The 24397-nt window shown below is 36.6% G+C and overlaps 1 protein-coding gene across 5 annotated transcripts in view; it reads left to right on the top strand.

The window, feature by feature from the left end:
* The window catches only part of LOC131061527 (uncharacterized), a 215196-nt gene that overhangs the window by 20946 nt on the left and 169853 nt on the right, over positions 1 to 24397 (top strand). The window contains exon 2 of one of the 5 annotated variants that reach the window (XM_057995261.2): positions 201 to 368. The exons of the other annotated variants lie outside the window; for them this stretch is intronic. The gene's annotated coding sequence lies outside the window, so the exon portion shown is untranslated. The remainder of the gene's footprint in view (positions 1 to 200; positions 369 to 24397) is intronic. 5 annotated transcript variants of the gene reach the window in all.

Raw genomic sequence — 24397 nt, 5'->3', positions numbered from 1 at the left:
AAGTTCACAACATCATGTGTCCCAAATAGTGATATACTGCAGTTATAAGGTTTGATATAGTTTATTAGCATGCATAGATCTGCTATTACAATATCCTGAAGGCTGATCATTCATAAAGATGCCATTACAATAAATAGACACACCTATGATATAATCATTTGAAAAATACCTCAAATATGGTGTCAAACTGTGTATTGCAGGTCTGAAAACTGAGTGAGGTAGCTGTGCAGGTCTGCTGATCACCACTTGCACTCTGAAGCTGCCATGAAACATCAGATTTCACCTTCCATCATGCATAAAATCACCTTCCAGCTACAGTGATAGGCTCACTATGCTTCCAGCTTCACCAATCACTGTCAAAAGACAAGGTACAGGCAGCTACAGGTCCATTATTTTTTTTCAGTCTTTCCTAGGTCAGTTCTAATTTAGCTAGAAAAATTGCCAATTCCTCACCAAACCCTGTTTAATCAGTGCCAAAAGGTCTGAAAGGATGGGAAATCCTTAGATGCCCTCCTTCTAGGTCAAAAAAGTTCCAAACTCAAGGTGCTTGATTTCTGCAACTGTCTCACCTAGCTTTAGGAAATCATGGCATATGGTACAACCTTCATGGGAAGACTAAATGACCAGTGATTCAACCTTTAAAAACCCTGCGAAGAAGTTGCCCAATTATTAAAGTCACTTAGCACAAGTTTTCAAGCATCCAACCCTTCAACTCACTTTTAAAGCAAACTATGATAGTACAGCCCAGCTAGGGCTTCAACTAGAACTTCACAGCTATACGGCCTGCAATGGGAAACCCTGTTAACACCTTTGTATCACAACAAAATCTCTGAATCAATCACCAAAACATCTCCTAAAAGTCTGCAATCAAAATACTTTGAAAATCTTTTTTTTTTTGAAAACCTGAATATGTGGAATCACTCCAACCAGCTAGGGTTTGTCTTTCAGATCTGAAACTAGCAACCAAAAGAGGGTTTTTGTCTTTAATCGATCTTGGAAGAACTAACAAGTTTAATTTGGCGATCCTGTTATATCTACTCTTTTGAATAATGAATATGAGAGCCCAAAACCTTTTATAGCTTTTGAGGGAAAATAATCCAATTTGAAATTTGAAATAATACATTTCTGACCCAAAACACTTTTGTTAGTCTCCTTTACCTAGACGCTCACTTTAGGGGGACATAAGTGTCTTTATAGAAATATAACACTAAACTAATATAATATAACATTAGCATTAGAATTTTAGTGTAAATATTTAAATACTTTTGCTCACATTGTGGAAAGTACTGTTGAGGCATCGGAAACCCAATCTGAGCATTCCAAGATGAAACTAACGTAGTGGGATGAAGATTGGTGCTAGCTTGCAGACTTACTAAAAATAGGCATGCTCTCCAAGAAGTGTGGATAATAGTCTAGGAGGCCAAAAATGCATTAGAAAGCCCTATTGCAATCCAAATCACCAACTGATCTCAACACCACCGACAAAAGCCAAGAAAAAGAGAAACTGAGCTCTCCAAGATCATTGGAGTCCTCTAACCACTACCAATTAGCCTATAGGAACTGAGGAAATAGTCTAACAGTCACACTTGCTGACCAGGCATGAGAAGGGGACATTACACCCTTTGACTTTTAGTAAGACCAAACTTTAAATTAATTTTAGATTAATATCATTTAATCTATTTTTAAGGAAATTGCAGGCCCAAGACTGAATTCCATGACCTCCATATTATAAATATTAATCATTGAATTTTTGAATCAGCGCAATGTGCTAAACTCCAAATATTTTATTGATTGACATATTAATTTCAGAAGGATTTGCTGCTGGTCAACATCTACTTGCATTTTATGATCAGTGTTCATCAATCTGTCAAGACTCAAGACTTAAAAGAATAGATGGGCACGGGTTTTAATTTTGGTTTTTAAATTTTAGGTGAGGGCATTACATTATTCTACAGTTGCATGCCCTTGATTTATCCTATGATTTGGTGTTGTGGATCTCAAGGAAAAGTAACATGCCTTCTTAGAGGTACATGCCTTTCATACGTGTATAGAGCTAGATTCTCTTAGTCTTCAGTCTCCTAGAAACTAGGCACAAGTTGTGTGGAGTTTATACAAAAGATTCTTACTTTACAAAATTTAGTGCTTCTTTTTAAATATAGAACTTAGTAATCAAAACCCTAGCACAATATTTTATTCTGCCCTCAAAATAGAATTTGGGTGTAATGTTTCAAATTGGACAAAAGATTCAATGCAAGATGCAAAATGTGTTTTTGGGTAAACCCCAACCACTTCTTAGATGCAACAATGTAGTATGCAGCCCTGATTTTTTTTTTGAAATGTTTGGAAACCAAGTGTTTACTGTTTTCTGATTGTTTGTTTCAGATTTCATTCCCAAGCAAGGTCTTACATAGAGCCTAATTCACAAGGTTTGCTGAATTTCAATCATGAAGTTTGAAATTCGGTGAACTTCAAATTATGACTAAAAAATTGTTAAAATTTGTGCTATATTTGTACGGGTAAAGGGCATAGTTTTCTTCAATAAAATATATTAAAAAAAGAGTTTTCTAGGGCTTTTTCAGGTTGAGTGGCATGAATGTGTTCATCCACAATTGTTTTTTTAGTGCTTTCAATGTCAAACGACGTGAATATGAGCATATCTACTGCCGACCAAGATGGAGTTTTTTTAGCACTTTTCAATGTTGAAAGGCATAAATGAGCATATCATGGGGAGCAAAACCTCATACTTCAGCTGGTCAAAACTTTCATAAGCAAATTTAGAGATATGGAGATAGGATCACAGATTAAAGAAACAATGCACAAGTTTTATGCTTTCAGGTTGGATAAGGGCCGGCTTCTCTTCATTATTAAATATTTAGATTTAATTTTTAAGTTCTGTTTTTAAAATAAAATAAAATATTTTTTTATTTTATGTTTTAAGTCATATAGATTTATTATTTAATTTGTTTTTATTAAGTATATTAAAATTATATTTTTAATTATAATATCTTTATTATTTAGACAAAAATAAGATTTAATATTTTTAATTTTGTGTTTTAAATCATGTAGATTTGTCATTTAATTTGTTTTTTAATAAATATATTAAAGTAATATTTTAAATATTTCAATTATAATATATTTATTTATTAATAATATTTAAATTAAATTTTAAAATATTACAATATAAATATGTTTTACATTTATTAAATATATTCAAATTTAATATAATATTATTTTATTTTTATGCATTTATTATTTATATTTAAAAAAAATCAAATTTATATAAGATGAATGTAAGGATGATTTTTTTTGAACTTTTTTCCCTAGCCGAACTTTATCTGAATTTTATTGTTGTCGAACATGAACTCGAACCTTGTGAAATAGCATAGAACACATTGCATTGAAAGATAGAATAAAAACAATATGCATTTAAACAAGTTCACCTTCAAGACTTCGTTAACTTCATTAATACAATCTGAAATAAGATGTAATATAAAGTGAAGACCTGGAAATTAGATCATCATTGTTATTAAGCATTGCCCCCAAAGAACATTACATCATAAAACATGTCTTTCCAAGCTACAGATCAAATCAGAATTCATTTGAGCAATGATCAGTCCTTCAAATGAAGTCCAATGCCTTGGGAAGAGGTTGTCCACCTTGCAAAGTGAAATCAGAAATTTCTGCAATGAACTGAGCACTTCAAACCATCAGGGGCGATTTCTTCCAAATTCCCCAGGCCTCCAAAACTCACTGAAATCTGCTCCAAGTTGTTCAAGGTTATTTTATCATCCCAGGGGAGGCTTGAAACTCTTCAAAAATGCAGATTTTGATCTTCTAAATCTCCCACATACCAGAAAAAGGAAGCTGCAACCTCCAAGAAGCGTGATTTGCTTTTAAAAATCAACTCTCCATCAAATATTGCAAATGACCTACCGAAATGGGGAGGTCAGCTGAGATAAGAGCTATGCCAAAATACCTAGAACAAAATAAATCTTCTTTCAAGAGATATAAGCAAAAATAGGTTTCTCTGTATCTCTGAAAATGAAGACAGCACTGAGAAAATGCATTCAAACACACCCAAACTTGAACATCACTCCCAAAATGATCAAACCACACCAAAAACTGAATACCCACATCAAAAAACTTTAAAAACCTTCATCATCTTTAAACACAAAACACTAAAATGCAAGCCAAAACACTAAAAATCTCAATCTGTGAGCTACAAACAGCTAGGGTGGATATTTCACCACTGAAACCAGCACCACTAAAGAGGGTTTTGATCCTCAACCAGCAACAAGAGAACTCTTTGAGTCCATTTCAGCAGCATCTCCTTCAGTTGTCAATTTTAGAATGCCCGATTGAGAGCCACAACCCATATTTATAGAGTTGGAGGGAAAGGTTAGGGCAACACCAGTTTGAAATAATAATATTTTCCCTCACTTTATCTTTTAAAAACGTTTTAATCTTCCTCTGACCTTTGCATCCACTTCTAGGGCCACATTATAATCTTTATCAACTTAAGTCTTGTCCTCTTTTTTAGGCGTAACTTTTAACACCTTATCACTTAAGTTTATAAAGTTACCTTTTAAAAAAAGTCAAAATCATAAAATATTATTCCTCTAACCTTAGGAAACTCACCAAGGCACTGAAACTGAGAACATTTCACTCTGAAGTTGAGGCCAAGTGCCCAAAATGGCACTTACTAAAAATAGAAAAGCATATGCTAAAATAGAAACATTGCTGAGACATGCTGAAATCATTGGCTTGAGCTTTGCACAGAACACTGAGTCCTTTAACCAATTCCGCTTAGCCTATTAAAACCCTGAGAATAGGCTAACAGGAAGTCAAATTGACTAGGTGCAAGAAGGGAACATTATAGTCGTCCCTACCCAAGATTGCTTGTCCTCAAGAAATCACAAGTCCAAATGCTATAAAATTTGCTCACTCTCCCATGTTGCATCCTCCATTGGTAAGTTTTTCCACTTCACCAAGCACTCTCTGATAACCCTCTTCCAAAGAGTTCACTCCTTGAAATCAATCACTTCTTTTGGGATCAATATCAATTTGCCTTCCTCATTGAAAGGAGGCAACTTTGTAGAAGGAATCACATTACACCCAAGTGCCTTCTTGAGGTGTGATACGTGGAAAACATTATGCAACTTGCTACTCTTAGGTAGCTCAAGCTCATAAACCACCTCTCCAATCCTCTCGGTGATTTGGAATTGACCAAATGAATATGGGACTATTTATAGGGCTGCAATTTCAAGTAAACCATGTCCCCTACCTTAAATGCATGCTCAATATGATGTTGATCAATGTACATGTTCTACTGATTTTGAGCATCAGATGTTATCACTCAAAGATCTAATGATATCCATACTCTATTTTAATAGATCTTTGGTTGTAGTTACTCTGTGATCTCCAAAAAGTAAATCAATGAACTTGGGAGCTTCTTAACTATTCAATGCCATGAAAGGAGACATCTTGATAGTCATATGATAGGTGGAGCTATAATTGTAGATGAGAAAATAGCATCTGAAATCTTATGAGAGAAGATTCAGATAGATCAATCACCCAACAATGAAGTACCTGCAAAGAACACACATGCAAATCGAAATCTAAACTAGAAACACACATGCGTGTCACACGATCTACTCCATTGCACTCCTTAAACCAAGATCTTATGTAGATGATATGGCTCTCAGAAGCACACACAAGATGTTGTTGTTGTAGCTAGGTCGGGTCCTCCTAGGGCCGACCTAGCACGATTAGATGGCTAAGTGGCCTGTCGGCCTTAGCCATGATAAAGGGCAACAAATTAGTGCTTATGCTGGGCACTATGATCCGATTCAGGTCTGGCCCTAAATGGGCAAATTAATTATGCAAGATGATGTAACTTGTAATGTATTGGTCTGGCCTCATTTGGGGCGATTCATGTAACTTGTAAATATGATGTAACTTGCAATAGGTCCTGACCTATATGCGTAACTTGTAATTCATAATGTAATTATGATTCTTGGCACCAAAATACGCAAGGCCGACTAGAGGCCTATTGAGGGCAAAGTCACCTATATATATGCAAGGTGATTTGAGATCAAATCACAATCAATTAGTAGTGAACTACTTCTGATTTACAAGCAACGATTACTCCTGATAGAGATCAGCGAATTATCTCTTGATTAGGCGAGTCACCTAGGGTTCCTGAATCTGTCTAAAGGCTGACGAATTTGTATTCCAAGTTGAGCGAACATCTTTCAGTGCTGTCGAATGAAGTTACAATGACATTGATCTGCATTTGAAGGATTGTCAAGGTCATAGCATTTCAGATAAGTCTGCCCTAGCATGGGAATGTTGTAATTGTGCTATTGTGTTTGATCTAATATAAACTGAGATAATTGTTGCTGGGTTTTTTCACCTCCAAGAAGGAGGTTTTCCCAGGGTATCTTTGTGTCTTGTGTGCATTTTGTGTTTTCTGTTTATCACTGTCAATTTGATTGCTAAAATTGAAGCTATGGTCATTGGAGATTCGAGATGATGAATGCAAAGAAAGCTAAAGAAAGCGAAATGCAAGAGAAAAATGAAAAAAAGTGAACTAATTGCTAGATGCTAGATGGTTCAATTGAGAGAGGGGGCTGGGTTTTAATAGGATATCCTCAGGGTGAATCCAAGGTGTAGGATGAATGTGGGATAAAATATTGGTTTGGAGGTGTAAGTGTTTATCCCATATTCATTAGGTGAGTGTAATAGGTGGGGGTGAAACAAGATAAATAGCGGATGGATTGGGTATGCAAGAAAGTTTAGGAATAATAGGGATAATGATATAATGTGATATTTATTTAATAGATTAATGAATTAATGGAAAAAATGGAAAAAATATGAATATTAATATAATGAATAATATGGAGAATAGGATAATAAGAATATTATTTAATAAGGATCCACCTGATAATGAGAAAAATTAAGTTTAATTATGAGGACATTTTAATGAAATTTTTTATGTGTCTACAATAATAGTACTCCTCCAAGTGCAACCACTTAACCCATGCCTTCTGCTGCCTTGAAACATAGTTGCGCTGGTAACCTTCCACCCATTTGTTAACAATCTCAGTTTGTCTATCAGTTTGGAGGTGGTAGCTAGTGCCAGGAGTCAATTCTGTACCATATAGCTTAAACAACTCCTATTAAAACAGGCTCATAAATTTGTTTTCCCTGTCAATTTAATGTTCTTAGGTGTCCCATGGAATTTAAACACCTCTCTAAAAAATATCTGCCACTTGTACTAGTGTAAATCCTTCCAAGATGGCATACAAATGAGCAAATTTAGTCAATCTGTCTACTACCACATATATGCAATCCTTCCCTTGCACCTTGGGAGTCTTGTGATAAAATCCATTGAATGCTTTTGTACTTCTAAGTAGGAATGGGTAAGGGCTGCAATAAACCAGCAGGGTATACTCATTTTTGTTGTGTTGACAAATTTGGCACTCACGAACATACTTAAGAATTTCATCTTTTATCTGTTTCCATGAGAATTTCTCATGGATCTGCTTGTATGTCTTATAAAATCCAAGGTGGCCAGCCATAGGTGTCATGAAATGTTTTAAGAACCTTAAGATTAAGCTTAAATTCAGGAAATAGCAACAATCTTTCTTTGTTAAATATGAGATTATCCCTTACCTTGTATCTATCATCCTATAAGGAAGCATCCAAAATGCTATTGGCAAGGCTATTCTTGGCACCTTCAGCATGCATTTTCTCTTTCCAATCTGCTGCTATCTCTGTAAATGAGCACAAGTGTGGTCTTCATGACAATGCATCAGCCACTACATTCCTTTTCCCTTTGACATATTCAATGTCAAAATCATAGGCTTGGAGCTTGCTAACCCTTTTTTGTTGCCTATCATTGAGATCCTTATGATTTAGGAAGTACTTGAGGCTATTATGATCATTTTTAACAATGAACTTCCCTCCAACAAGGTACTATGTGAATTTAGCCAATGCATGCATAATGGCTAGCATTGCCTCATCATAGATGGAATGGCTTCTCTCACCTTCCCTCAACTTTTTGCTTTCAAATGCAATTGGGTGTTTGTTTTGCATAATGACAGCCCCAATACCTTCATCTGAAGCATCCCATTCAAGCTCAAACAGCTTAGAAAAATCCCAAATGGCTAAAATAGGACATGTGCTCATCAAATGCTTGAAGTGATCAAATGATTTCTATGTTGATTCAGACCAAGTAAAGGCTTCCTTTCTGGTCAAATCTATGAGTGGGGCAGCCAATTGTGAGAACCCTTTAACAAACCTCCTATAGAAACCACATAGCCCCAAAAAACTCTCCAACTCTATGAGATTAGTGGGTAGAGGCCAATCAAGTATAGCTTTGATTTTTTTCAGGGTCTACACTAACTTTCTTAGAGCTGATTGTGTGCCCAAGATACTATAACTCCGTCATACCAAACTCACATTTTGACTCCTTAGCAAATAATGACTTGCTGTCAAGGATGCCAAAAACCTCATCCAAATGCCTTAGATGTTCCTTCCTCGACTTGCTGAAAATAAGTATGTTATCAAAGAAAATCAACAAAAACTTGCATAATTGCTTATTGAAGATCCTGTTCATGCAAGATTGAGAAGTAGTGGGTGCATTGGTCAAACCAAAAGGCATAACAAGAAACTCAAAGTGGCTAAAGTGGCATTTGTAGGTTGTTTTCTCTATGTCCTCTCTAACCCTAATCTGATGGTATCTAGATCTCAAGTCTATTTTGGAAAAATAGATCCCTCTATGTAGCTCATCAATGAGCTCATCTATCTATAGGATGGGGTACCTTTTCTTAATGGTTTTCTTGTTCAATGCCCTGTAATCCATGCACATACGCATGGTTCCATCCTTTTCTTAACCAACACAATTGAAAAAACAAATGGACCCTTACTTTGCTTAATGTGCCCCATCTCCAAAAGCTCCTTTATTGCCTTCTCAATCTCATCCTTATGGCACTACGGATGTCGGTATGGTGTAGTAACAATAGGCTTGGCTCCTTCCTCTACTCAATCGCATGCCTAATGCCCCTATCAAGAGGCCTACCTAGAGGAATACTTTTGAAAACGTTGCTCTGCTTGGATAGCAAAGGCTGAATATCTAGATGGTATGATATCTTCTCCTTTGAAACTATGGGCATGATTATGCACTCTGTTGTGCACTCTACCTGATTGTGCCTGAAAAGTCTTTCCATGCGTTTGAAGGAAACTACATGTGGCCCTCCATTAGACATTCCCCTCGACAATACATTCTTACCCTTTGATTTGAATTTTAGCTCCATTGTCTGAAAATTGAGAGTAATTTCTCCAAGGGAAATAGCCACTATATACCCAACATTGCATTCATGTGACCAATACTAACCACATAGAAGTCATCCTTGACTTTGTAGTTTCCCAACTGTAGACTCATCTGTGGAATCATCCTAGTGCATGTTATGGTAAATCCATCTACAACCATTACCTTGAAACCTTCTATATCCTCCGTCTTAAGTCCCTTGCCTGCTGCAAGTCCCTCATCTATGGAATTATGAGTAGCACTTGTATCTATCAATGCCACCAATCGTTGCTCAGCCAGCACTCATATTTGAAGGGATTCATTCTTTTGAAAGCTATGGAGTTGGACAATTGCTTCACTACTCTCTTATTTTTTAGACTCTTTTGAAGATTCTTCTTCCTCTTTTTAATCCAAATCAGATTGCTGGTCTGATTTTTCTGCTGCTGATTCTTCAGCTGAATAGTGTTTTATTTGGTTCATCTTCCCTTTTGTTGCACGTGTATGTCTTGGGGCCCAAGGTTTTTTGCATGTGAAGCATAAATTTTTCTTCCTTAGATCATTTAGTGCCTCACTATCAAGTCTTGTGACTGATTTCTTTGGTTGATTGAAGTTATTTGAAGAATATTTTGTCTTTCTTGTGAGGAAAGGACTTGGACTGAAATTTGGTCTTAGGGGCAGCCCACTCCATAGTCCTTGCCTTCTTCATAGCTTCATGCCAAGATGGAGGATCAAATGCTTTAATCCATCCCCTAATGGGCCCCATGAGTTCCTCAGTAAACAAGACCACCAATCTCTTCTTTGTATTCCCAAAAACCATTATTGAAAAGTTGAAAACCTTTGAGAATCTGCTATGTAAGTCTCCACTGAACCATACTGCTTCAACTTTGCCAACTCCCTAAAGTGCAACTTGTGTTCTTTTTTGTCAAACCTCTCAATGAAGTTTATTAGTAAACTCATCATGTGTAGTGCTATATCTGTGACCCAAGGTGATAAGATCGTGGTACCACCACTCATGTGCAATGCCTTCCAAGTGTAGAGTGTCAAACTTAATTGCCTCTTCCTGAGCCATAGGTCTAAGAGCCAAGTAATTGTCCAACTTCTGAACCCATGCTCTAGCTGTGCGTTTGTAACTACCATCAAAATGAGCAAGTTTAACTTTGCCCAAGGCCAATTGACTCTTCCTCCTTTGTCAGTCCCATGAACTCATTGAAAGTCAAATGATTTTTGATCACATCAGGAAGGGTGTCATATTTGGCAAAAGCTTTCTGCAACTCATTCACCAATTGTAGATGAGTCTCATGAGCAACCTGTAATGCATCTCTCTGAATGAAAGTTGGTTGGAAAGGCCTAGGAATTGTACTTGACCTTGCTTCTATAGACTGCCTCTCATTGTTATTCTGCTGCTTAGAACTATTTTCCCCACTATATGTTTGGTTACCTTGTGCGTTGTTCTGATCGCCCTATGTATCGTTCTGATTCCCTATGAATTGTTTTTTGTCATATGTGGTATACTCTAACTGGACTTGCCCAAAAGTTGTGACATCATATCTATCATTTAATGATTATCGAATTTCCTCTCAATCCTTGAGGTGGGGCTAACAGATCTAGCTCGTCCTTTTTCCCTTTCAGCTATGTTTCCTGTAGTGCTTTCACTGTCTTTGGGAGGGTCTTGATGTATCCCAAGGATACCTGAAATAGTCTCTCCTTCCGGAACCTGTGGGAGCTGCCAATGAAATGGGGATGGTTGTGCAGGATAAGGAGAAAGACACAGGAGGCAACATGGTGAGTAGTGCATAGTGGGAATAGAATATAGGGTGTGTGGACAAATATTAAATAAATTTGGGCAAGGTTGACTATATCAAAGGTGAGAAAGGAATACAGTGGAAGATGAGAAATTCATAAAGGGAGCTGTGAGGTCGAGTGCATAGGAAAGAGAAGTTGGAGTAAGAGGCCATTGTAGGCTATGTTATGTACTAGTTGTTTTGAAATTTGACTGAATAAACTTGTTTTTGGTTTTGTTGCATTCCGGGTTTTGTAAACAGAGAGCATCTGTTTTGGCTTTTGTTGGTGTTTGTGTTTGAATTTGAATTTTAAAAGGCAGGAGGTTGTCCCGCTTTGCATCGCAAAGGGATTGATTTATACACTAGGGCATTAATGATAATGAATTCAAGTGCATGGGTGACCCGTGTAGGACAAAGTGATCACATCTCTTCTCCCAATGTTACATTAATAGGCTAGAGAGATATCTTGCCAGATTTTGATTATTTAGAGAGAAATGATCATTCAAACAGAAACCCTTGTCAACATTGTTTTGAGCACTTGTATTCAAGCAATTGAATCTGAGAATGAAACCCTTTGGTTTCAGGAGTCAGAGGATAGAGCCCTTTGGTCCAATGGGACAATCTCACATCAGAGGTTGTGAAGGAGCTTTAATAGTTGCAAGTTCAGCTGTTCCAAGATTGCATTTTTTGTGGTTTTCATTATGGATTTAAACATTGTAGTTTTCCTATTAGAATAATATATTTCTCTCTGTGTTATTAATGGTCATTTAAGTTGTTTCTAATTTCACCTCTAGTTAACGATTGTTTCTTTTAGAAACATCGTCTTTGTAACTCTATTTAAAGGAGCTTTGTCTCCTTGATTAATCGAACAACATCGATTCTTTGAAATCCATATGCTATTGCATCTGTATTATGGTATCAGAGCCTTGGTTATTTTCGAAATAATTTTTCAATTAAAAATTCGTCATGAATTTTTAACAGTTGTTTTTGAAAAATTTCTTTGTTTATTCAAAATTGCTACTTTGGCAGTTCGTTTTGGCTGAAACTACTAGGGTTTTCTTGCTATTTTCTGCCCTCTCCCGCGACCTGTCTCTCTTGCATTTTGCGCAACCACGCGATTTGTTTTTTTCCCGCCTGCAGATTTTTTTCTGCCATTTTTGGATGGAAATCTGCATTTTCGGCTAGGGTTTTGACCCTCCAGATTCAGTCGAATTTTTTTTCCAGAGCACAGATTCGTGGTGGGTTTTTTTGAGATCTCAACTGGATCGTCGTCAGAATTTTCCGGGTGCCTCAATTTTCGAGCCAGCAGATCTAGATTTCGATAGCAGATTCGTTCTGGGTTTTTCGCAAGGATTTTTGGGTTGTCTTTGGATTTTTCTGGGTCAGTCGGAAATTTTTTTCTTGAAATTCGTGCCCACCATACTTAATTTTTTGAAGTTTGTACTTGCATCTGCCTCTATTTCTGCATTGGGATTCAAATTTTTTGAATTCCGTGCCAGCGCCTCTTCTCAGTACCTCGTTTTTCGTGCCTCGAAAAGTGTGCAAGATGGCTTATGGGCATCGATGTTTGTTTCGGTTTTTAATATTTTTTTACCTAAAAAAATAAATTCTGATGGGTTTTAATATTTTTTCCCTTGAAAAAATCTGTGGGTTTTAATAATTTTGTCCTAAAAAATTATTGGTGTATTTTAAAATATTTTTTGTCCCTGTAAAAAAAATTAAAAAAAATCATGAGGGTTTATGATTTTTTCCTCAAAAATTGTACTTTGCTGCAGTCTGTTTTTTGTCGCACCTGGAGTTGTTGTGCGAACATCTGCACTAGTCTCTTATTTGCAGTCTATTTTCGGGCATCTTGCTCATCTGCAATAGTTTGGAGGGTTAGGTGATTTTTTCCTCAAAATCGTGACAGCTGTTTTTGGTGTGTCTCTGGTTACAGGGAGGGACAGTTCTCCAACATCAGGTTGGACGGTTGGTGTTGTTTTGGGTATCTCCAGAAGTTCTGCAGTTTCTGGGAGGGTTGGTGGCAGACTCATCTCAAGTGGCAGAGTTAGTGGCAGGCTCTTGTCTTTTGTTGCAGCGTGTTCTGAGAAGAAGGGGGCAACCTTCTCTGTTATTTCTCTTGGTAGTTAGAACGATGACCATTAAGGGAGGGTATTAGAATAATATCTTTCTCTTTGTGTTATTAATGGTCATTTAAGTTGTTTCTAATTTCACCTCTAGTTAACGATTGTTTCTTTTAGAAACATCGTCTTTGTAACTCTATTTAAAGGAGCTTTGTCTCCTTGATTAATCGAACAACATCGATTCTTTGAAATCCATATGCTTTTGCATCTGTATTATTTCCTTTATTGTTGCTGTTGTTACAACTGCTTTTCCTACAACTGTATAGAACATTTAATGCATTTTGGACCCATTGTTAATTAGGAAAAGATTTCAAAATTTATCTTTCCTTGTTGGCTTCATTGTTAAATTTGGGTTGTCAATATGATGTATAAATTGTGAAGAAATCAAGTTTTATGTTAGACCAGGTGAAAAATGCAAATCTTTCTTTTGTTGGTGCCATTTGCTAAGATTGGATTATTAATGTTGTGTGTAAACTTTAAAGAAAAAATTAGCTTTGTAATATTTGGTTAAAATATCGTTTATATAGTGGTATGAAAGTTGGTTTTCCAACTTGTGAATTATAGGAGGATTCTTAAAATTTCTAATGTATGGTGAAACTAGTTCTTCAGGAGCCAATAGTAACAAGAACAAAGGTGATGACAACAACACCTAGAGAAAAGTGGTTGGACCTTTTGATAGACCTTTAAAACCCACCTTTCTACAATCAAAAAAAGATGCTTATGTGGCAGAAGCTTCAAGTTCAATGGAAAAAGATATCATTGCATGTTATGTAGTGTATAGAAAACTTGCACTAGAGATCGAAGATGTAATGTCCTTTCATGAATATGAAGAAAGCTAGAGGTACAAGAAGAATCAAGATGAAATACTGGAGAGTCAGTAAGAGAAGAGTTTGATAGTATTTTTGAAGATTATTAGAAGGATTTAGATTGTCTCAAAGCTGCAGTTCCTTTTGAAAGGCTTCTACAGGTTTTAGGAAAAGGAGGTCTATGTAAATACCTAAGAAAGTTAAGAAAGGAAGAAGAGAAGTTAAAGGTTGCTTAGAAGGAGATCATTGAACAAGGGAAAGAGAAAATTTTCTTGTAGAATGAAGGGCATTTAGAGCTAGAGCCACAAACAGTACCAGATGTAAATCATTCTCAAAGACACCATACTTGAGCAACTCTAAGGAAGGCTCACATAAGAAGGGATATCATGCACCCCCTGAGGACCACACTTCCAATTGTTACAGAGAAAATGTTCTTGAATGAGAAAATTCCCCTTAAAACAACGCAGGAGGTTGATAAAAAAACTTTGCTTCTCTTGTAAAGAACCTTGGAGTTAAGTCACAAATGCCTAAAGATGAACTGATGTTAGAAGGAGTGTCAATCAAAGCTCCTTATTTTTTCTCCCATGAGTTGTGTTTTCTTAATTACAACAATATTTTGGTGCTTTAGTTTAAAAGTATTCAAACTTATCAAGGTAGTCTTAGCAAACTTTTGCAATATTTGTCTTTAATACAAATGGGGTTGAAATGAGCGTACCTATCCTACACATTGATTGAAGTCTGTCAAGAGCCCTAGGAGGTATTCACCCTCGAAGATTGTCTGGAGTCAATCCGACAACATAATGAAGTAAATTGTCCGAGATACCAAAATGAGAGCCCAAGTCACTTATTTATAACTTTTTGCCAACCAAATTCAAATTCAAATGCACTCCAAATACGCCCAAACCAAATGCCATTTCATTTCATCCACATTTAGCATTTCATTTCATTTCATTTCCTTGCACAAGTTCGCCCAATTCACATTCACCCAAAATCGCCTTTTTTAATAAATATAAGTGTCATAAAATAAAGTGTAAAGTGGGCGCCCAACTATGACTTCCAAATAAAAAATATTACTAAGGCAATATACTTAGAACATCGCCCCATTTGCCGAGTTATAATTTAATTATTAACACCATGACGACCCCCTTGAAGTCATATGCAAATTTTGCTCAATTAGACTTAGGATAAAATTAATATTTTCTCCCTTCCTAAGTCGTCCATCCATAAAATAATCAAATATTAATACCTCATGCCTAAGGTATTAATATATTAAAAATATCTTCTCCTCAAATATTGATTATTGCCAAATTGAGCCAGAGACTGAAGTGCTGGAAATCACCAAAACTGAACTGAGTTGGGGCTCTGAATTGAATTGCTAAAAATAGTCATCTCAGTGAATACAGGATCATGCCAAAATAATACTGCCAGAAATAGCCACTGAGCTGAGCTGCAGAATCCTTGCCAAGAATAGCACCAAAAAATGTTGGAAGACCAACTGCTCAAACTGACCTGCCCGAAACAGACATCTGAACAGGCCTGCTGACATCCTGCTAAAATTAGAACTGCTAAAAATAGTACTTACTAAAAATAGCATACTGCTAAAAATAGTAAGTGTTTCCAAAGTGATTTTAACCACATTCCGAGCAGTCGTCGCACTTACTAAAAATAGTAAGTCTGGAAAAAGTCACTCGATGTAGACGCATGTCGAACCATCCTGAAGCTCTCTGAAAACCCAGAAGGAATCCAGAATCCAAACTGTCAAACTCACACATATACCCCCTGAAAACACCAAAGGATCCTCCTAGAAAATAGGAAACCCTAATTTCTGCCCCAGACTAGCCTATGGGTCTCCGAACTAGGCTAACGGCCAACAAAACTAATCACTACGGAGAAGGGGACATGACAGTTCATATCCTAATAACAATTTTCAGACTAAATTATGAGAACCAATATGCATCAAATATATTGATAGATTTGCAAATTGCTTTGGAAATTAATACAATATAAACCAAACAGCTGGAAAATTCCAATAGTTATGAATATTTAATTGCTGACCTTTAACAGTCCAGTCAGCTCCCATTCAACACTTTTAATCACCTTTAAAGGTTGTATGGCACCTTTATAATTGGAATGGCTCTTTTATTTTTATTGAGTGGTACAAAACCTTTGTTGGTGGTATGGCAGTTCCATTTATAGCTGCAACTCCTATATTGGTAGCCGTGGCGAGCTAAAAACCTCTTGGCTGCATCGGAAATATATCAAGTTTTTAAATTGTTTCCAAAAGATTTGACCCCTCCTTAGTTCACACAATAATGTGTATGGCCCCTGTTTGGAGCCTGAAATTGGTAGGACTGGGTGGTAACTTAAGCTTTCATGAAAAGATGATGATATTTATTTATCTCTGCCATTGCACACACTTCACTTATAATTCCCGCCCTTTCACCATTCTCACACACACACTTCCAAACTTATTATTTGGAAACATATCTCAATAAATTTGATCTTCCAGCACAAGAATAAATCTGGGATTATATTTCTTCTTCAGCACAATCTTTCAAATTTCAAACAATTTGCTAGGAAAGATCTTTCACTTCTGAAACCAATCTTTGCCCTAGGGTTTCCATCCTAGGGCTGTAGAAATATGCTCAACTCCACAACTGGGCTTTTTAGAAAATATCAAATGCCAAGAATGAATGAAAATGAGTTTCCTCAACCTCAACGCCCTATGGAACTTTCCATAAGTTATATTAAAATTCACTTTTTAAATAATAATTCTTTTAGGTCTTTATAAGTGGCTTCATATTATTTTACTTTTTGGCCCCAACGCTAAAGTCACTCTATGAAAATAAAATATTCAGTTTAATAACACAATTAATTAAATACAAGTTGCCTAAAAAACATTAATTTAGACAACTTTATTTAATTAATTAAATTATTTCCTCTAGGGGACATTACAATTTTCAGCAAGAATTGCCTTCAAATTTGATTGATTCCCCCTTGCGACTGTGCCTTAGCTGACCTTGTGGCATTGATTTGTGATCACAACCTCTTCTTAACTTTCTTTGCATGGTTAATGTTTAATCTAACTTGGAACCCTTGCTTGGACCTATAATACCAATGTTAGTGAATGCAAAGAAACGTGATGAGAGAAAATGGCTAGAATGGCTTATTCTAAAATAGTGGTAGCAACATTATATAGATTTAGAAAAGCACTATTAACTCTACCATATTTAATGGTACAACTACCATATTAAAAGGCAGTACCAAATGCTCATTAAGAGCTGCAACAAGTACAACTACTTTGACAACTTTATTTAACAACCTGCACCTAACTATACTTAATGCACACAATTTATTACATCAGTATTATATTCTAATACATTCTAATAGTGTTATCTTTTGCTCAAATATATTTTCAAAATTTCCAATATTCATTTCCTAGTTCCTTTCTTAAAATGTTAATTGTTTGTCATAAGAGCAAATGGATGACACACTTTAATCTTGATTGTGCATCAAAATTCCAATTTCTCTTCAAAATCCAGATCATTGAAGCACATAAATTCTATTTTAAATAGAAATCCTTGTGGTTTTATTTCTTGATTGATTTCCAACCAAATAGGTCAATGACTGGATCTTGAAAAGTGTATAAATTTTGTAAGAACTCAAGTATTATCCACGATCCATTCTAATAGTGTTATCTTTTGCTCAAATATATTTTCAAAATTTTCAATATTCATTTCCTAGTTCCTTTCTTAAAATGTTAAATGTTTGTGATGACACTCTTTAATCTTGATTGTGCATCAAAATTCCAATTTCTCTTCAAAATCCAGATCATTGAAGAACATAAATTCTATTTTAAATAGAATGCCTTGTGGTTTTATTTCTTAATTGATTTCCAATCAAATAGGCCAATGATTGGATCTTGCAAAGTTTATAAATTTTGTAAGAACTCAAGTATTATCCATGAACCATTCTAATAGTGTTATCTTTTGCTCAAATATATTTTCAAAATTTTCAATATTCATTTCCTAGTTCCTTTCTTGAAATGTTAAATGTTTGTGATGACACTCTTTAATCTTGATTGTGCATCAAAATTCCAATTTCTCTTCAAAATCGAGATCATTAAAGCACATAAATTCTATTTTAAATAGAAAGCCTTGTGGTTTTATTTCTTGATTGATTTCCAACCAAATAGGCCAATGATTGGATCTTGCAAAGTTTATAAATTTTGTAAGAGCTCAAGTATTATCCACGATCCATTCTAAACTTAACAAAAATCTATTCAATTGCTCTCAAAGGTAGTGGGTGTCTAAATACTCTTTACTCCAAGAAATCAGCCCTCTCTCAGTTTTACATTCGATGCTTTAAATTTCTTCGTAATATCTAGAATGGCATTAAAGTCACCTCCTAGTATTGCTTCATCCTCATATTGATTTCGGAAATCTATCAAATTGCTCCATAGTTCCTTTGCCCTTCAGTATCCACGCTTCATCCTCATATTGATTTCAGAAATCTATCAAATTGCCCCATATTTCCTTCTTCCCTTCATTGGAGGTGGGAACATACACATTTGGAATTGAAACAGTCAAATTACTTTTTACATGAAGTACTTTCTGCTTCTAAAATCAAACCCTTTTAAGGACCAACAATCTAACAGGATCACCAAACTTCCTGCTATAACTTTGGGCATTACCACTCAACTATTACTCCATTGTTATATTTTTTTTATGTACCGCATCCACTCTGATTTTTGTTTCTTGTAGCAGATTTATGTCCGAGTATTGCTACTTTTTTAACTGCTTTACTAAGCAGTGCTTGTTGATGTCATTCAAGCCTGTCATTCCTGTCATGGCTGTGTTTTTTTTACGGACTAATTCTTCCACGTTTGCACAAGTCCTCCATAGATCTCTGTTTTCCATATTTATTTCCTCTTTGGTTGCTTGCTTAAATTTGCTAGCCTCCAATTTGTTGCTCCAGTATTGGTTATCCTCATGGCCATTTGTCCTCTTATTGCAGGAGAACTTAAAATGTTGGTACAACTTCTTTTTGGCCTTAAGCATGCTAAATTTCACTCCCTATTCTTATCCCTGCTTACAGGGGATGCCAAATTTTCCTCCAATAAATCCACAACCAGATCTCCTTCTGTGTCTCTTACAAGTCTTTTGCTATCCTGCTGACTTGACTTTCAGAAAGCTCCTGTAGGGCATCTCCATTTTATTCCCATGCCTGATTGGAACGCCTCTCCTTGTCTGTCACCTATATCTGCTATTATGTTGTCTGTGGTAATTGTGGTTGCATGGGCCGGCTCTTGGTCCTTGTCACGAGTTCCGTCTTTATAGGAGTTAATATTTGTTCTAAATCTTATTTTCAATAGCCTTCTAGTTGGAATGTAATCTTTATGATATTTTTATCATTTTGCGACTGAAAATCAATAATAATAGTATGCAGTGGTAATGAGATACATTATATTATGTGTGAAAATCTAAAATATTTTAAAAAATATTAATAGTTTAATTTTTTTTACTAAGTTTTATGATAAATTTTAGTTTTATTAGATTTGATGATAACTTTTAGTTTCTATTAAGTTTTATGATTAATTTGAAATTATTAATATCTAATTTTGTATATTTATCGTTTAATTTTGTTTTTCCTAAATCTTATTTTATTTATCAACTTCATATTTTCAAACTTAATCACAATTATTTTCCTAAATTTAATCATTTGACAATTTTGTTCTGAATCTTTCCTCACTGAACTGAAACAAGAACATGAATCTTGTGACTTGGCTTTGAATCATTTTCAAGAACCAACAACAAGAATCTTCCTTGAGGACCTTCAAAGGGTCATTGCTCAAAATCAATCATCTCTTTGTGGAAGGAATTTGGTAATGTGATTGTACATGATCTGTCAATCCCTCTTGAATGTCCAAGGTCCAATTATTTAAGGTCTACAATTTTTCATTTTTTTCAATAGTCCTATTGATGGGTGTTTTATGAACACGCCAACATAGAATAAAAATGCCAAAGACACTTTATCCTTTCTTGAGCAAAATCGTCTCTTTTGCTAAGATTGCAAAGTTCATAAAAGTGATTCCAAGGTTCCTACATGAACTTGTGACTTTATGATGGATGTAGCTCGTTTGGTATGATTGGTGTTGGTAATCCAAGGGGGACTTATGCTTTTGTTGTTCTTTGATCAAGGTGAAGACTTGAGATGATGCACTCTCCACGAATGTATGGTACGAAAGATATAGCAATGAATGTTCTCTTCTTCAGATTTTGGATCACGGATTTAAAAAAAATGAAAAAAAGGATTGGGTTAGGAATTCTACTCAACTCCTAAGAATTCAAGAGACGGTGAATGATTGGGTGAAATCAAACCACACTTAGGTTTGCCAAAGGAAACAACTAGACAAAGTGGGTGCAATCTTTAAAGGTTGTGCTTATGACTTTCATACCTTGAATAATTACCATCAGAATGAATAATATTTATCTGAGGATAGAAGTTAAACATTGACAAAAACAAGGTCAGACTAACCTCACACAATGAAAAGAAATCATCTATTCATCAAAGGTATGAGAAAAAGGATTTCACCACTAATCAACACTATCAAATCTTTCATTCACTAAACAACTTAGAAAGAAACATGTTGATGCCTAGAATTGCTTCCAAGACAACAACCTTATGGGAAGTTCATTAAGCAGGGGACCTATCGCGCTTTAATGAACGACCTCCGGGATTTTAGAAGCTGGCTCTTCATTTATATGAAAAGGAAAAGGGAAGAGAAAACTGAAATCTAAACTAATCTAGGCGATGTGCCAGAATTTAACGTGAGCTTCATAAGCACAATAAACTACACATCAACTGCACAATTCAAAGGCTAAACTGTCCTTCATTATCATAACATTTATTCTAGATCCACTACCAGTGTAATATATTCTAAACATAACCAAAACTGAAACGAAAGAGTTTAAAACATGATTCATCTAGTAGAAATTATATTCAAAACTATAAAAGCTTAAACAGATACAAAAATATCAGTCTTTCTCAAAGTGACATAAAGCATACTATAGAGCATAAAGAGTTATATGGAGAGGCCAAAAGATGGCATAGTCCGAAGTATCAAAAATGCAAAATTAAAATGCCGAAGTATGAATCACATCAAAATTTGTTCTGAATTGTGAACCCATTACAAATGACCACAAAATTCTAATTTTAAGCCCTCCTGGATGTGGATGCAGATCTCTAGGTACTGCCTTCCGTGCACGATCACGTGATTGGTGCTACTTTCTGTTTTTCTTTTCCATCTCGTGACATGTCATGATGGTTTCATAACCGCTTCAACCAGCGGAACGACTTCACAACCGATCCTCATCTTCAAAATTAATCCCCGCCGTCAGTTGCCATCTCCCATTTTTTGTATTCTTTGGTGTCTTCCTTCAAAATGCCCTTCATTGCCGCGTGGCCACCAAATGGTGTTTGCAATCTCCTGCTCCTTCCCTTTTTCAAAAGGGCCCGCAAGCTTAACACGTGGCACTCGGGTGGGGTTCTGGATTCTACCTTTTATTTTTTTGAGAGAAAGCCTGTGGGCTTGACATGTGACAACCCCAATTTATAATGAGCGGGCGCATTTCGAAAATGAAACCAAAATGCCGATGAAAGACGTGGTGGCAGAACAGAGCCCTATGCACGCAAGAAGAAAACGCTTCCTCAAAACCCCGCCTGCTTGACACGTGGTGGTATAGGGGAAATGATATGAGCATAACAAAAGGGGCCCGATAGAGAAAAAGAAGGGACCTGCGGGGAAATAAGGAACTTATGCGCAGTTTTGGCGACTCCTCGGGGTAATCTGCCTGCAGATTAAGAACTCCAAAACTCTTTTCCATAGACCAACTCCCGAACCCGTAGGGCAATTCAAAGCTGAGAAAGGGCTGTTTGCAGAGGAGCTCACTCCTCAGCTGAGAGGTGTGCTTGAGTGCGCAAAAATGCAAAGGCCCGATCCAACTAAAACATTTCCCTAAAGGGAAGATTGCCTAAGAACCAAAATGCTTGCTCTAGAGAGAAGTTTAGCTGCGCTAAAGGATGAACAACATTTTCAATATTTGCAGCATTAGGTACATCTCCTAGCATTTGAAGATATCAGTGATCCTATTGAACCTGCTCCAAGAGTTGCATCATCTGTTCTTTTGTTGTTGTTGATCCATCTGCTAAAAATGGAGACGACAGACCAATCTGCACAAAATATTCAAACTGTCTTTTGAGTTGAGAGGTGGTAGTAGTTAATACACCTATGCAATCTTTGGCATGAGTGACCGCCCTATTACAATTTATGAATTCATAAGCTCTTCAAGCTGCAATCTTGCGGTCTTCCACACCTGCTCCAGCAAGCATATCATCGGACGCCATGTTTAATTTCTCAAGCAATGATTCAGACTCAGGTACGCTAGACATACTATCTTGCAGGGTCTGTTCGGCTATAGTTTCTACTTCTGAGCTTAAACACTATGTGTCCACGAACTTCAAAGCCAGCTGGAGGGAAGTAACAACAGTTTTAATTTTCTCCCAATATGAGAAGTGTAATTGTTGGAGAATGGGAATTAGATCAATTGCGGAAGTAGTTGTCGTGTTTGATGTTTGAAGCATGTAGCATGCTAATTTGAGCATCCTTTGATCCCGCCTCAATGATTAGGCTCTGCATTCTTCCTTCCAGATTTACCTTTTCTTGCTGTAGCTCAGAAACTGTCCTCTAAAGGGCCTGCTCTGTTTCTACCTTGACCTCTTGCTCTTTTTCATATGCCACTCGAGCCTCATGAAGCTCCTTATCGAACTGCGATTGTTTATAAATCAAGTCTTGCTGCAACTGAATTTGCGCAGCCGAGGAGGTGGAATTTACTTGATGGACTCGAGAAAGTTCGGCCATACGATCACGTAGTTGGTCATCTAATATTTGCTTGGCTTGCTGTTCTTCCACCAACCATACCAGATGCTTGTTTAATTCGGCCTTGAACAAGTTTCTCTCGGACATGGCATTCTGAAGCCCATTTTGTACGCGTGTTACATCTGCGAGATTAGCTTTCAACAAGGTAGTTTCTTGATCTTTACTTTGTAGTTCCTTGGACAAGTTTTCTCTCTCCTATTGAATACTCTTGAGCTGAGCCATTAGGTTATTGAGCTACTCTTGTAGTTTGGCTTTCTCATCTTGACTCTGTTGAGATAAAGCTAGAGTCTTTTCTTGCAGTTCTTTTGTTGACTGAGCAATATCCTTAGATGATTGAGAAATTTCTTTGTCTTTTGCCTTTTCTTTTGTTCTCAGGAGCTCAATAGTGTTTTTCATGTTTTTTAATTCTGCCTCTCTTTTCTCGAGACGATAAGAAACTTTCAAGAAATTTGTTGTCACAATCTTCTGCGTTTACTCCATCAGCTCCACCTTGTCTTGGGTGCGGGCTTGGCTCAAATTGATACCCACTGCGTGAAATGTATAATCTTCGGGTTGCATCTGGCCCTCTGGCTTGATCACGTTGGGCATTTTTGCGGTGAACATGATGGATTTATGCGCTTCATCATAGACAGTTGGAGATGGAATATATTGGGCGGCAATCGGATATCTGGGAGGCAAAGCAAAAGGGGTTGGGACAACAGAGGACCTGGATTGAGCTTGACCTGGAAGTAGAGCACTGATGGCAAGAAAGGAGGGATACTTTGCATTTGTCCAATGACCATGGATGGTGGCGCAAGGCTTTGTTGAGATACAGAAAACACCAGGCTAGATTGTGGGGTTTGAGAGGGTGCAGTAAAAACATTTACATCCGTAGAGGCGGGTGAGGAAACTAGGAAGACAAAAGAAGGGATTGTCTGAGGAGTTGTAAAAGATATACCTGTAGCCCAGGGTGGCGTAGGTCTTTGGGTAGTGGCTGCCATGGCAATAGGAGCTTGAGCAAGGGCAGCAGACTACACTGTAGGGACATTGTCTATTTGGGGGACAACAAGGGTTGGTATTGGGGATATGACCAAAGATTGAGACGAGAGGAGAGGCGCAAAACATACTTGAGCTTCAATCGTAGTCGGTGCCGGCCTTGAGTCCACCGTTTGTGTAATATCCCAGTTATTTTATTTTATTTTTTTAGGCCAATAAAAATCATTCACAACAAATAACCCGTTAAGGTTAGAAAGCATAAACTGAAAACTTGCTGAAGATTGCAACCCTTCCACTTTCTGATCACCAAGTGCCCAATGTGGGAAGGTGAGAGCATACGGTGAATAGGGGATCGTTAGATCTCAAACTGCTGAAAGATGAAATTAAATACAATATTGGGCGGCAAACCAGCCCCTTCCGCTTATCCAGTGGGAATGCAAGAAACTTGGCGGTGAACCAGC

The sequence above is a fragment of the Cryptomeria japonica genome, chromosome 8 (genome assembly GCF_030272615.1).
Source record: "Cryptomeria japonica chromosome 8, Sugi_1.0, whole genome shotgun sequence".
NCBI lineage: Eukaryota > Viridiplantae > Streptophyta > Pinopsida > Cupressales > Cupressaceae > Cryptomeria > Cryptomeria japonica.
Note: the sequence above shows the minus strand (reverse complement) of the source record. Positions and strands in the feature narration are given on the sequence as shown.